Raw genomic sequence first — 14,393 nt, forward strand, 5'->3', positions numbered from 1 at the left:
CTGTTCTTGTCGTGAGAATTGCTCTAAAGCTTATTTCACACCTTATGTGAAGCCAACTGTTCATATACCTCTTGAAATTTCGTGCCTATTAAAACTTCAAACATACCTCTTTAATTATAGAACTGTAATCAAATCTCTGCTACCTTTTTCAGCATTTTTAAGCCTGTAGGGAAGTCAAATATACCTAAACCAAATACTTAATGAAACAATCCAAATTCATTCCTTTCCATCTAAAACGTTAGAAGCCTTTGATTCCTTAACAGCATCACTAATTCTCAGATTAATCCCATTTTTGCCCTACCAGATAGCTATCTGTGAACCTAAAAGCTAACATGAGGAAACATAATCATCTGTCATTTAATCCTAATCTACTGATGACTACCAGTAAATTTCTAGAAAATCCTAAAAGAAGATATAACAAGTTCCTCACAGATTAATCCACTGGTAATGTCCTTATCTACCAAAAACAAGAGAAGAAACATGACAAGTATCATCCAAATTAAACCCATCATTCTTTTTCCCCTATCTAACCAACTGGAATGAGGTACATGGCAGAAAACATGAATTCCCAATCTTCTTTCTTTAGGGTTCACGGCAGTAAGCATCAAAAACAAAACCCCTCAAACTTGCTTCGAAATCCAAAAGAAAACAAGAATCCGAAAGCCATGAAAACGAATCAAAGCTCGAAACAACTCCTACTGCAGGTGAGAAGCAACTCACCCCTTGTTTGCTTGGACTTACAACCGAGAGGAGGAAGGAGGTCTAGGGTTCGGTGAAGCTTCAAACCTCGAGATTTCAACCCTTCCTCGTGCCCACGAGCTCTCTTCGACTAGGGAACCTCGAATTTGTAAAGACCGGCCGGAAAAAGTGCTTCGCCGGCGTCGGAGAACAAAGCCCTAGCTTTTCTGCGGTTCCGCCGATCACCGTCGCGCGCGTGAGGGAGGAGGAGAAATTTGGTTTCGGCTAAAACCTAAGTTCTCCTTTTAATACTCTCATATTTCTGTTAACTAATACTACTTAAATATATTTCAATATAGATTTAGTTAAGAAAAATTCGCTGGTCTGTTGGTGGGCTGCGTTCTACTTAAGGCCCGGCGCAATGGTTCGAATCCCGGCTGCAATCTATTTTCTCCCTATTATTTCTTGCTATTAACTTCTATTACTTAAATAAAATTCTTCCTTTACTTAATCAAATAACAATTGCTAGCCCAGTTGGTTAGCCTGCTTTTAACCGAATCAAAGATTTAGGCTTCGATTCCTCCACCGCGCACTTTTTATTCCATTCTTCTTTAACAAATTACTTTGAAAAGTTTTTCTTTAAAATCACTTTGAAATTTTTTCCTTAAGTTAGGAATATTTACTTTGAAAATTGCTTTGAAATCCTTAAGTTAGGAATATTTACTAGAAATATTTATTTAGAAACTTTTAGAAATCTTTAAAATAGTTTTCTTAGAATTTTTTTCAAAAAAGTTCGCTTAAGATTTTTTTTCTCCTTTCTTTGAAAAAGTAGCCTTAGAAATATTTTGTCAAAAAAAAATTTGTCGAAAATTTTACTTACAAAGTTCCTGTACATATTATTTAACTGAACTTCTATTCAAAACCTCTCCTTAAGTCTGAGATATACAAAGTATTACTTTCAACTATTTTCTATATTACTGTATGACATTACTTCCTTATTCTTATATTTCCTTTACCTTGGTTTTTTTTTATGAATGCCAAAGGGGAAGGGTAAGGGTTAATGTAGAAAAATAAAACAAATGCAAAATTAACTTAGATCATTTGTTTGTATTTTTAATATTATCTTTCAATATTATTTTTTTAAATTTTAACCCAGGTTGTCATAGCATTAAAAAGGAGGAGATTGTTGGTGCAATTGTACTAATGATCTAACTTAGGTTTTGATGAATGACATGTGGATTAAAGTTAGAGTGTTTTGTGATCTAATTGCTTTACCAAATGTGCAGGAGTTGACAGGTCTAAAGGACCTGATACCAGGCTAGAATCTAGATAGGTCAGCAGGACCCGATAGTTAGTGAGAAGTCCAGATAGGTTCGTAGGGCCCGATATCGGGTGGGAAGTCTAGAGGCCAAAGGGCCGGGTCGTTACATCCTATTTGTTGTATTGTGCTAAATTTATTTTATAGGATGATTTTTATGCTTGGACTAACTTTTTGTTACAAGGAAAAAGACAAAAAGTGGTCAGGGCGCTCAGAGGTGGTCAGGGCGCCCGAAGGTGGTCCGGGCACCTGGAGGATCCTCGCCCAGGTGGGCGGTAGGCACCTGGGCGGTCTGAGAGCCCGGAGCTGGTCTAGGTGCTTGGACTAAAAAAAATTATCCCGAAGCTGAGTTGGAGAGCATTGACTGGCTGACCCACGTCAATGGTCTAGGACCCCGGAGGGGGTCAGGGCACCCAGAAGTGGATAAATTTATTAGATGAAGTTTTGACGAGAGATCGCCACGTCAGCAACGATCTAGGCATCGAGAGGGGTTCTAGGTGCCCGGATTGGGCTTATATTAGGCCTTTGACCAGCAACTTCAGATCAACATCTGTTATGACTTTCATTCCCATGCACTACTTCAAAAAGGTTCCGACGATGCTGCAACACTCCACTGACAACCGGACATCAACTTTATTTAGTTTTCTTTGTTGTCGATAATTTTTCATATATAGTTCTTGTACTTCATTATTGTATCTTTTAGAATTATTAGTGGATTGTCCAACGAAAGTACTCAATGAGTATGGGTCTTAGAGTAGGAGTCGTCGAAGACTCCGAACCAAGTAAAAAATTACTTGTGTTAGAGCGTGCTTGTCTTCTTCATTCTAGCTTCCTTTTTATTATTCCGCTGTATAACTTGATTTTAATTTGAGATTTTTGACGATCGTTATTCACCCCCTCTAGCGACCTTACGATCCTATAGTAAGAACTGTCTTGATCTCAACTTAGAAATCTCCTATTGTCTTTAGTTGGATTAGTGCATAAGGTTTGTCCCTACTAGGATATGACCTCACTACACTCACTCCAGGAGTTTATCTCAACTCACCTATCAAACATTTGGTCCTCCAGACTTGTTTGGACTTTCTCTTCTTAGTGTCTAGTTGCTTGACCCACTAAGACTTTTTCTATAGTATTAAATTAGCACAACAATAACAGTAATGCAAAATAATATTGGTAAAACTATGCTTAGGGTTTATCAGAATCAACTAGTTTGGTTGACCATGCGCAGTCAACTGAAAACCTTTCAGTCAAACTTGCTTGGAGTTCACTCCTCCAAGACATTCTCCTAGCTTCACTCACTAGGACATAGTTTCACTTATTAGGACTTTCACTGCTTGGCTTAACTCACCAGAACTTTCATCACCTAGCTTCACTCACTAAGGCTTAGTTCACTTACTAGTACTTTTTCACTTTGTTTGGAGTTTACTCATCCAAAATTTCTCATTACCCTTGCAGTTATTCGATAGGCTACACACCTAACAAGGTCAACCTTGACCAAGTTTCATTAAACATATTATCAAACATACATCAAAACCCTAGAGGTCGATTGCACCAACAAACACCCACTAACTTGCTCAACTCGGTATAACCAATAAATCGGGAGTATATACAATACCTCCAAACCTACACGAACAAATACATGATCAACATATAATAAGCATATAACTAGTCCTGACTAGCACAAGAACATACTACCATGAATGAGTTTCGTGGACAATCAAGATATATAACTAGTCACTATTTATGAGAGAACGCTCTACTATAAATTTTCCCATGGGCAGACAGACTGAGGTAGCTATCTAACTCCCCAACCACTGATAGTAAGAGAACACTCTACCACAAATGGTCTTGTGAGCAGTCAGAGTATGTAAACAATCACTATTTGTGGGAGAACGCTCTACCATGGATGGTCTCATAGACAGACAAGATATATAAGTGTACACACCAAAAATGCTAAGTAAGCAATGATAATCACATCCAAGAGTAAGCTATGCTAGCTACACTATGGTATGATCTCACTAGCATATAGTTACAAGGCTAAACTGTTGGAATCCCAAGGTGTTTTGCTGTGATCAAACAAGTTAAGCTATGTCCTGTTTGGTTTAACCCTTGTATCTAAGTGTGCAGGAGCTTAGGAGTACAGAAAGTCGAGTGGAAGACGCGACTAGCGAGAAGGATGACACGGAGAGAGAGTCGACGGACTTGGTGCGTCCGAGGGACGAGATGACCGCGAAAGAGTACACCGGTGGACGAGAAGAACGCACACGATGTTCGAGGGACGAGAAACTGGGAAGGAAGACTGCTCGAGGAGAAGGCCGGAAGTTGGATTCGGGTGAGCCTTATTCCGAATGGCCGAGATCACCCAACCTAGTAGAGCTAGAGCAGAAGACCCAAACCGAGGCGAGCTGAACCGGAGCAGAGGTCCCAGACGGGAAAAGTCAACTAAAGTTGACTTTGGGTGTCTGGGTGCCCGGAATAGTCCGGGGTGCCCGAAACCCTTCCGAGCGTCCGGACCGAACTTTTATCCAGATCGTAGTCAAACCGCGATCCATGCGAAGGGGATAAAGTTGTATCCCCCCGGGACGTCCGGAATATTTCGGGGCACCCCGAACAGTGCTATAAATATATCACTGATTTTTCACAATAAGAATAACTCACTTGTAATCCAGTTCTTTCATTTCTACATTTTCTTTTGTACTGTCAACGCTATAAAGAGGCTACTCCATCCGAAGGAGATCATTAGATAGTGCGCTATACTTTCCTTGGATTAGCAATTCTCTGATTGCAAATCAAGTAACTCTTTTGTGTCTGTTCTCTTTTTATTAGTCTCTTTTTGTTTTAATTACAAGTGCTATTTATTTAGTTGAAAATCCGAGAAAGGTTGAATTTATTTTTCAGGATAATTCACCCCTCCCCTTTTGCCGATACCCAAAGGGACCAACAAGTGGTATTAGAGCGAGGACGCTTCAGAAGGACTAACCACCGACCGAAGCAAGCAACCAATGGCCGGACCAAGCATCGTTCCACCAAAATTCGAGGGGGACTTCGCACACTCGAAGCGTCGTATGGAGGTATTTCTGAAAACTGATTTCAAAATTTGTCTAATTATAAAATATTGTTTTGTAGCTCCTACGAATCAGAATGGAGAGGTGGAGCAAAAATTGATCACCTCAAAATCGGACGGAAAACAGCGGATGGAAAAAATGACGTATGTACCCTTTTTAACTTATAAAATTACACCATATATCTAAAAAAATGACGCATGTATCTTTTTTTATTTACAAAATTACAATGCATGAATCCACCTTCCTCTATCAAGATAAACAAACATGCAAAGGAAGAGATTTCTTCACCCTTTCTCTTCTCTTCCTCCGAGGATAATTTTCAATTATAGATTCTTTTCCCTTCTTCATCCGCGCTTCAGAGTAAACAGAGCATTAGTGTTATGTTATTGGTTATATTTTTGGGTTAGTAGATAATTATATTTGTGCTCTTACTTTTGTAGTAAGTATTTTACTTGAGATTACTTTCTTTGATCTTTTTATATATAGTATCATGCACTATCTTCTTATATCAACTGAGTTGTTGTACTCACTATACCTTATTTTTTCTTTGACTTTCAAGTTAGTAGATAGAGGGTGTATTGTGTCACTCAGAGGTTCTGGCTATTGGTCCCACTCGAGTTCGGATTTCTGTTCGAGTTATTTGGATTATTTTCTGCTACTTGTATTTAGAGTTTTCTTTCTGTATTGAATGTTTGAGTGTTGGTTTTACCTTGTTTAGTTAGTATGTTCACATGTTCATGCATACATATATACATCAACACTTATGCGTTTAGTGATTGCATTGGTGTTTTTGTTGGCTTGAATTGGTTTGATATCGATTATTTTCTATATTCTCACTAGGGGTACCATTCGGTTTGGAGGGCAAGTATACCCTCGGAGCATAATAGCCATTGTTGCCCTATGTGAGTTTAAGGGACTCACCAATTTGGACAAAAATCACAAGGGCATTCACCATTTAACAAATCGTCAGGTGGACGTCTCTGTCAAATAGATGTCTCATTTAAAATAAACTACCTAAAATACCTCTAAATCAGATTTTAAGATAGCAGTTATAACAACTAGCAGATAATTGCTACAATGTGTAGGAGCTAGCAATCAACTGCTACATATTGTAATAGCTACTTGCTATCTTCTATACAATTGATCATGATTAGATAATATTGATTTGAAATGTAGTGGGTATCATGGAGTCTCCTTGGTTTCTTTTTTTCATTGAAATATTATTTTAACCAGGTTATTACTCTCCAATAAGTAAAATCAAAATAAGATAATGATACTATTGTAGAAGCTAGCAACCAGCTGTTACATGTTCTAACATCTGCATGCTAGTTTCTACATAGTTGATCGTGATACGATAATGTTCATTTAAAATATAGTGGATGTCATGTAATCCCCTTAGTTTGTTTTGCTCGTTGAAATATTATTTTAACTAGATTATTACTCCTAATAAGCAAAATCAATAAAAGATAATAATATTGTTAGAGAAGCTACCAACTGTTATGTGTTGTGGCAGCTAGCTGTTAGCTTCTATATAGTCGAACGTGATAAGATAATGTTCATTTAAAATGTACTAGGTGTCATGGAGTCCTTTTAGTTGGTTTTACTCATTGAAACATTGTTTTTAATAGATATCACTCTCTAATAAATAAAATCAACATAAGATAATAATCTATTGTAAAAGCTAACAACCAACTGATACACATTGTAGCAGTTCGCAACTAGGCACTACACATTGTAACAACTAGCTAGCAGGTAGCTGCGACAACATAAATATGAAAATTTGATCCAAAGATATTTTAGATAGTTTACTTTAATCAAAAGGGTGGTTATCATTTGACAAATCATCACAAGGCGCCCATTTTCAATTAACATCAAATGAGCCACCCATTTAAAGTAAACTACTTGTTTAGGTTGTAGCAGCTAGCAAGTAGTTACTACAACATATAGCAATTGTCTGTTAATTTCTACACAGGCGATCATGATTAGATAATATTCATTTGAAATGCAGTGAGTGTCATAGAGCCCTCTTAGTTTGTTTTTCTTATTGAAATGTTATTTTAACCAATTTTCACTCTCCAATAAGAAAAATCAATGTAAGATAATGATTATGTTATAGAAGCTAGTAACTAGTTGTTACACGTTATAGCTACCTACTAGCTTCTGCATAGTTGATCGTGATCAAATAATGTTTATTTAAAATATAGCAGGTATTATGGAGTTCTCTTAAATTATTTTTCTCATTGAAATGATGTGTTAATCAAATTATTACTCTTCAATAAGCAAAATAAGCATAAGATAATGAAATTATTATAGAAGTTAGCTGGTAGCATAAGATAATGAAATTATTATAGAAGTTAGCAACCAGCTATTACACATTGTAACAGCTACCTACTTATTTCTCAAAATTAATTGTGATAAGATAATGTTCATTTGAAATGTAGTGGATGTCATCGAGCCCCCTTAGTTTATTTTATAATTTAAAATATTAATTTAACCAGTTTGTCACCTTCAATTGAAAAAATTCAATATAAGATAATAATATTACTATAGCAGTAGGTAACCAACTGCTACACGTTGTAACAACTACCTGCTAGTTGCTATAACCTAAATATTAAAATCTAATTTAGGGATATTTCGGGTAGTTTGTTTTAAATGGAGCCTCATTTGACGTTAATTGAAAAAGAAGTGCCCATTTGTCAAATGATGACACCATTTTGATTTTTGCCCTACTAATTTTTGTAGAAATTTTATCATGTCTTAACAGTCTTGAGTATGATGTTTTATGTTGTCCATACCATTATGGATATATCATCCTAATTCGCATTCATAGTATTTATTACATATAGGTAAAAGTTTTTTAAAATATCTAAAGGATTAAGTGATTTACAAGACTTTAAGATAAGACATACAGAGATTAAAATTTACAAAACGAAGTTATGCAGATTGTCAATGACTTATTATTCCAAAATGACTTAGAAAATTTCACATCATTATGTTGACGAATAAGCACTAGCTCAGGGATTGCTAATGAGATTCAAAAACAATTAATGTCATATGAAAAGTTTACTCACAGGCATTTAGAAAAGGTTTGAAGTCACAATATCATATCTCAAAACATTGATAAAGTACTTTTGCTCAAATAATTTTACTCAGATAAAATCAAAATGCTCATGTAATAATTTTAGCTAAAATTGATACATAAAGTACTTTTGCTCAAATAGTGAATTTAGTAGCTAAATGTATTTCATGGGTTTTTGAAATACTCTGATGCTCTCATAATGTCAAATTCTTTCAAAATGTCTATGTAACAATTTTAGCTGAAAGATTTTTTTCCCCCATGCAAATAGTGAATCTATTTAAAATTGTGAAAATTCTGCAAAATGTTCAAGTAATAATTTTGACCAAAACTAGTATATGAAATATTTTGGCTCAAATCTAAATTCTAAATGGATAGATTTGTTCTATACAAAAATTGATAGATGGAGCATTTTTGCCTAAATCAAGATTCTAAATGAATAAGTTTTGCGGTTCACTCGTACTTTTAAAATTTATCCAAAATGACCATGTAGCAATTTTTTTGCAAAAATACTTCTAAATCAACTCCACTCTTATCCTCCTCTATTTAGGCTCAATGTGCTATAGGACTGGCGTGTTCGATAGAAGAGGTGAATATCGATTGTCATTTTCATTTCGTCGTTCATTCTTTCTAATCAAAGTTAGTACGCAATGGAATATGAAAATAATAACAAATACAACAAAATGACACTCAAATTTATTTAATTCCTGACCCCCAAGTATATCCAAGCCCTAAGTATAGGAGACGTCCATCCATTAGCTTATCTCCTTTCCGAAACTTTTCCAAAGGCAGATACACCACTTACAAGTTATTGAGCACAATCACAAATCATATAAATTAAAACATAGCTTGTAAATGAAAACAAACAAATTTGTTGAGCTGATCCGAAAGTCCTGAGCACCATACACCACTCCTGGAGCTTCCCCAGTCGCAAAGCTTCATAATGTGTTTTCTTTGAACATAGAGTATGAGTAATAGTGAATTGATGATCAAAGGTTCTGTTCGCAATAGCTTATATAGACACATTCCGAGCGTTTGGAAGATCTTCTGGGTGCCCCAGCAGTGCATCTATCTGATGCGAATAGGCTGCAGCTTATCCATATCTGGGCACTTAGAGTGCTGACATGGTACTTTCTCGTTAAAGTTCTATTTGACTTATTCAACCTCAACTTATGCTTGTCTATGGGCCTGAAACCTTTCCGAGTGCCTAGATCGAACCTCTCGGGCTTCTGGAGCTTCGATCGCCTGGAACCGGTCTGATCACTTGAAGTCAAGTCCAGTTCACTTTGAACTTCGTCTTGTTGCATCTTGTTTTCGTATGTCTGCTTCCCCAGTCTTGCTTCCATTTCCAGATTCTTGCAAGACAAGCATATAAATACAAATAAGCAACCTAGCCTAATCTTGAAAGTCTACCTGACCTACTAGGCTTCACTCTTAATTGGAGTTTACTCCTTTAAAACTTTCACCACCTAAGATTCACTCCCTTAAGATATTCCTTTGTCAAGCATCCAGTCACATTGACCTGCTTGATCTTGCTAGTCGCTTGGTAGACTTTTCATCTTTACTAGACATTTCATCACCTTGACCTGCCTAGACTTATCAGTCACTCAGTAAACTTTTCACCCTTGTTAGATATCCAATCATCTTGACCTACCTAGACTTGCAGTCAACCAATAGACTTCTCACTTTTACTAATCATCTGGTCAGTTTTGACCTGGCTAGACTTTTCGTTACTAGTTATTTAGTCAACCTTAACCTGACTAGACTTTTCACTTTTAAACATCAAGTCACGTTTAGATAGAGCTTGATCAAACTTGACCAGACATAGATATATTGTCCAACATCGAAACCTTAAAAGCTAATTACATCAACATATACAAGACAGAATACAAAGCATAATATTTATGTCGTTATTCTTCCCATTAGATATGAGTTCTCCAATCTTAAAGTCGATATGCTTCTAATAGGATCCTTGGGATTCCCTTGCTCCTTTAGTAAATATCTTCCCTTTTAGGCCCCATAAACTTCCTCAAATATCCCTTGATCAATTCTTCGATTTGAATACATTCATTTGTATACATACACTTTGAATACCCCCTAAACTTCCTCAAGTTGATACATTTGTTTGAATCATGTGCATGATCCCTCTTATACATCACAAACCGAATTGGTTGCGTCTTGGGAAGTAAATTCTAACCTTGATTTTCATACACCTTTGACTGTTGGATATCTCCTTTAACCTCTTTGATGCCATCTTCATTCCCTTGATGAAACCTCCTTGGCTCCTCATCCTTTCTCAGTTCCAACTCTTCCATCTTCTCTTGCATTGTCTTATTAGTTTCATATTTACTTGCATTTGAAGCATGTCGTCGTAATAATGAAATGAATTTACAAATGGAGAGTGCAGAAATTTGGATCGTTTCAATGAAATTCGAAAGCAGTCATCAAAATAGCTAGATAAGAGTCGCATACCTGTCTTAGCATCTTAACGAACCTCTTCACAACCCTTAGATGCCATCAATCTATCTGCACATCAATAGATCCTAGTACAACCCATAAAATAAGCTTTAAAAACTTCGACTAAGCTCCACAAAACTAGCAATCGCGTAAGCGGTATCTGATCACACCATTGAGGCACCGCTTCCGTGAACGTCATTTGAGATTCAATGCATCAATGCATTTGAATCACTCGCAAAGACATCTCGGATCTGAATATATGGATATCCTTTGATGAATATGTGTTTCGGCCATGTGCCCCTATTTAAAACTTAGAAAATATTTTAGACCTACTCGTGAATCTCCAAGATGAAAGGAGTTACGACTTCAAGCCACATCCTACTTCCCGCTACTCCCCATCATTCTATGTAGGGTTGCAAACGAAAGTCAACTCAAGCTTTTTAAGTCAAAGGTCTGATGTTACAACTGTAACGAAGAAGGACACATCAAGGATGATTGTCCAAAGCTAAAGACGAAGGAAAAGAAAAAAAGAGTCAACCAAATTGAGGAATAAAAAGTTAAAAGCTACATGGGACAAGTCATCATCAGAGTTAAAAACTGAAGAATACGCCAGACTAGCCCTATTAGCGGATCACCAAGGAAAAGATGAAAACAGTTCAGAGATGAGCATCGATGAATGCGGAGGATCGTCAAAAGAAAGCTGCAATAAAAAGGGAGCATTAGAACACAAGTTAAATAAGATACGTACATTATCTCCGAAGTAATCTTTTGAATTTATGAAAGTATTATCTAAAAATATAGTACAACTCGAAAAAGATAATGTTAGGTTAAAATTAAACTTAGCAAATTTATAACCATTAGATATATTTGATAATTTAAAAATGGAAAACAAAAAATTAAAAGTACAAATAGAAAAAAAAAATGATCATACACGTTAAGACGATTTTAAAAAATCAAAATTTAGATATTATGGTAAAATTAATTGGTACATTAGCAATCATCAGGGATAGATTAGGAAAATCCCTAGGAATTATATACCTCCAAAATTTTTAGTAAATCTAATAAATAGAAACCTATTTTGAATTCTAAAATCTTTTTTAGATTAAATTTCCAAGTTTATGAATTATTAGGATAGAAATTATTTTAATTAAAAAATTTAAATAAATTTTTTTTAAATTTCTTATTCAAAATTTTTACACTTATATAGAACAGCAAGTATTTCTATTAAAGATTTTTTTTTTCAAATTTATTTTTTTTAAGCTATTTTCTATGAAACTATCAAAGAAACACATATTTTAAAATTTAAAATTATTACACAGACTTATTTTTAAAAACTTTTTTTTTAAAGAATATGACATTCTCAATCTTTATAAAAATTTTCAAAAGTTTTTTAATATTATCTGAATTGTCATGAATTATTTTGTGAAAAATAAATTTTTAATATTAAAAATTTAAGAAAATATAAATTTAGAAACTTTTATTTTCTACCATTAAACAAATTGTTTTTCATATCAAAAAAATTAGTAAAATTTTTAAAATTGAATTTTTTTTAAATGATTTATTTTCGAAAATCAATTGCTTTACTAAAATAAATCACTTTTGTTAGACTAAATAATATTTTTCTAGGAAACTTTTTTCTACTAATCTAACTTATTCTTCTTAAATTTGACAAAATTTTTTTAAGATTTTCGAAATCGAAAAGTAATTTTTAAATTATTTTTTGTTAAATAGAAAATTAATTAGTAAAAATAGAATATTTTTGAAAATTATTTTTAAAAAATATTAACCCTAGTAATGTTTGTAATGTACCCCTAGAAAATTTTCAAATTTATTTAATTATTTATTGTATTTTTCCCCTAATTTTTTTATGTGATCAAAGGGAGAGAAATATGTACAAGTTAAGGGGAAATTAGGATTGTTTTTTGCAAACTGGGTTAATTCATAGAATTACAACTTATTTACTTTAGTTATGTTATTGTATTTTTTATCCCTAACTTGAGCTTGGGTTGATGCACATCAAAAATGAAGAGATTGTAAGTATCCTGTGATAGTTTTGATATAATCAATCAAGTTTAGTTAGATCATGTGTATATTTGATTATTATGTCTAAGTGTGCAGGAACTTAGGAACATAAAAAGTCAAGCGGAAGATGCAACTGACGAGAAGGACGCGTGCAGCAGTCCAAGAGACCAAAAGACGGGGAGGAAGGTTGCTTGAGTAGAAGGTCAAAATTGGATTCAGGTGAGCTCAATTTCGGACGGCCAGAGCATCATCCAAGCAAGCAGAGCGAAAAATGATTAACAAGGGAAGTTAACTATTTTCGGATGCACAGTACCAAAGGTGCCTCAAAGGCTTAGAAGGCGCCTATGATGACAGTGCGAAGATGCCTTCTAGCCCATAGAAGGCGCCTTCCAGTGACCGTTAGCGTAGATAAGGTTTTATCTTCGACGGATAAAACTAATCTGATGGAAGGTGCCTTGAACCATCTTGAAGGCGCCTTCCAACCTTGAATAGAGTTTTTCAGAAGCTATAAAAAAAAAATCCTTAGAGCTAGGAAATCATCAAGAACTTGAACTACAACTCTTGTAACAATTTCCTAGCATTTCTTTGAGCTTTTCAATGATTGTAAGAGACTTCTCCGCGTGTAACGAAGGAGATCTTTTAGTGTCTTTCACTACCTTAGATTAACAACCACTTAGGTTGTAACCAAGTAAAATTCTGGCCTCTTAATTTTTTTAAAAAGTTATTTAGTTCAATTTTATTATTGTTAGATTTAATTGTACTACTAATCAAGTTCAAAGATCAAGAAAAGTTATTTTAATTTTACAAGTAATTCACCCCCCCCTCTTGTCGGACCCTGCTGCACCAACAGAAAGGAGTCACAACTTCAACCCACATCCTACTTCCCACTACTCTCCATCTTTCTATGTAGGATTGCAAACGAATTGAGCCAACTCATAAGCTTTTTGAGCCAACTAAAAATAATATTTGAATCGTATTTAAAATTATTGAATTTGAGTCAAACTCAAATATGCACAATAAATTTTTAGTCAAATTTGAACATATAATATTCAATTCAATTGTTCACAAGCCATTAACAAGCTAAATTTTTAAATCAAACTCTATTTATTTTTATTATATTATGCATAACTTTAGTTTGAATAGGCTCAAATTAAGATTTAAATAACACAATCTAAACTCAAATTTAAGTCATTTTTGAAGTATAGTTCAATTTTACTTGAATCAAGATTTAAACAACTTGAAACAAATTAAGCTCGAATTCCATTTCAAACCAAACTCAAGCCAAAATTATTTGTATTTTCGAACTTTGCATCGAATTCAAATAGCACTCATATTCTTCGAGCTCGAACTTGGATATTAATATTTTGATATTATTCAACTCGATTCGATTCATTTTCACATTTAATCCTATCTCATCTTAACTTCTTGAACATTAATGTTTTTCCTCTCTATCTTTGCATGCTCCTTGAATGTCTTTCTACTCATCAACCTCATAGCTACCTCTTAGCTCATCCATTAATTGGATATGGACCTACAATACCTTTCTCTTCGCCTCATCATTAACGCCATGGATTAGCTAAAAGTGATGATCCCAAAATTGAACAACTTCATAAATAGACAAAAAAGATCCAAGTTGAGCTCCTCCCTACTAGCTAAAATTGATGATCCCAAAATTGAACAACTTCATAAATAGATGAAAAAGCTCCAAGTTGAGCGCCTCCCTACTTGGTTGAAGCCTTTGCCATCTTCAAATAACTCAGGTGAAGTTCAAATTGAT

Source organism: Zingiber officinale, chromosome 9A, assembly GCF_018446385.1.
Source record: "Zingiber officinale cultivar Zhangliang chromosome 9A, Zo_v1.1, whole genome shotgun sequence".
NCBI classification, from domain to species: domain Eukaryota; kingdom Viridiplantae; phylum Streptophyta; class Magnoliopsida; order Zingiberales; family Zingiberaceae; genus Zingiber; species Zingiber officinale.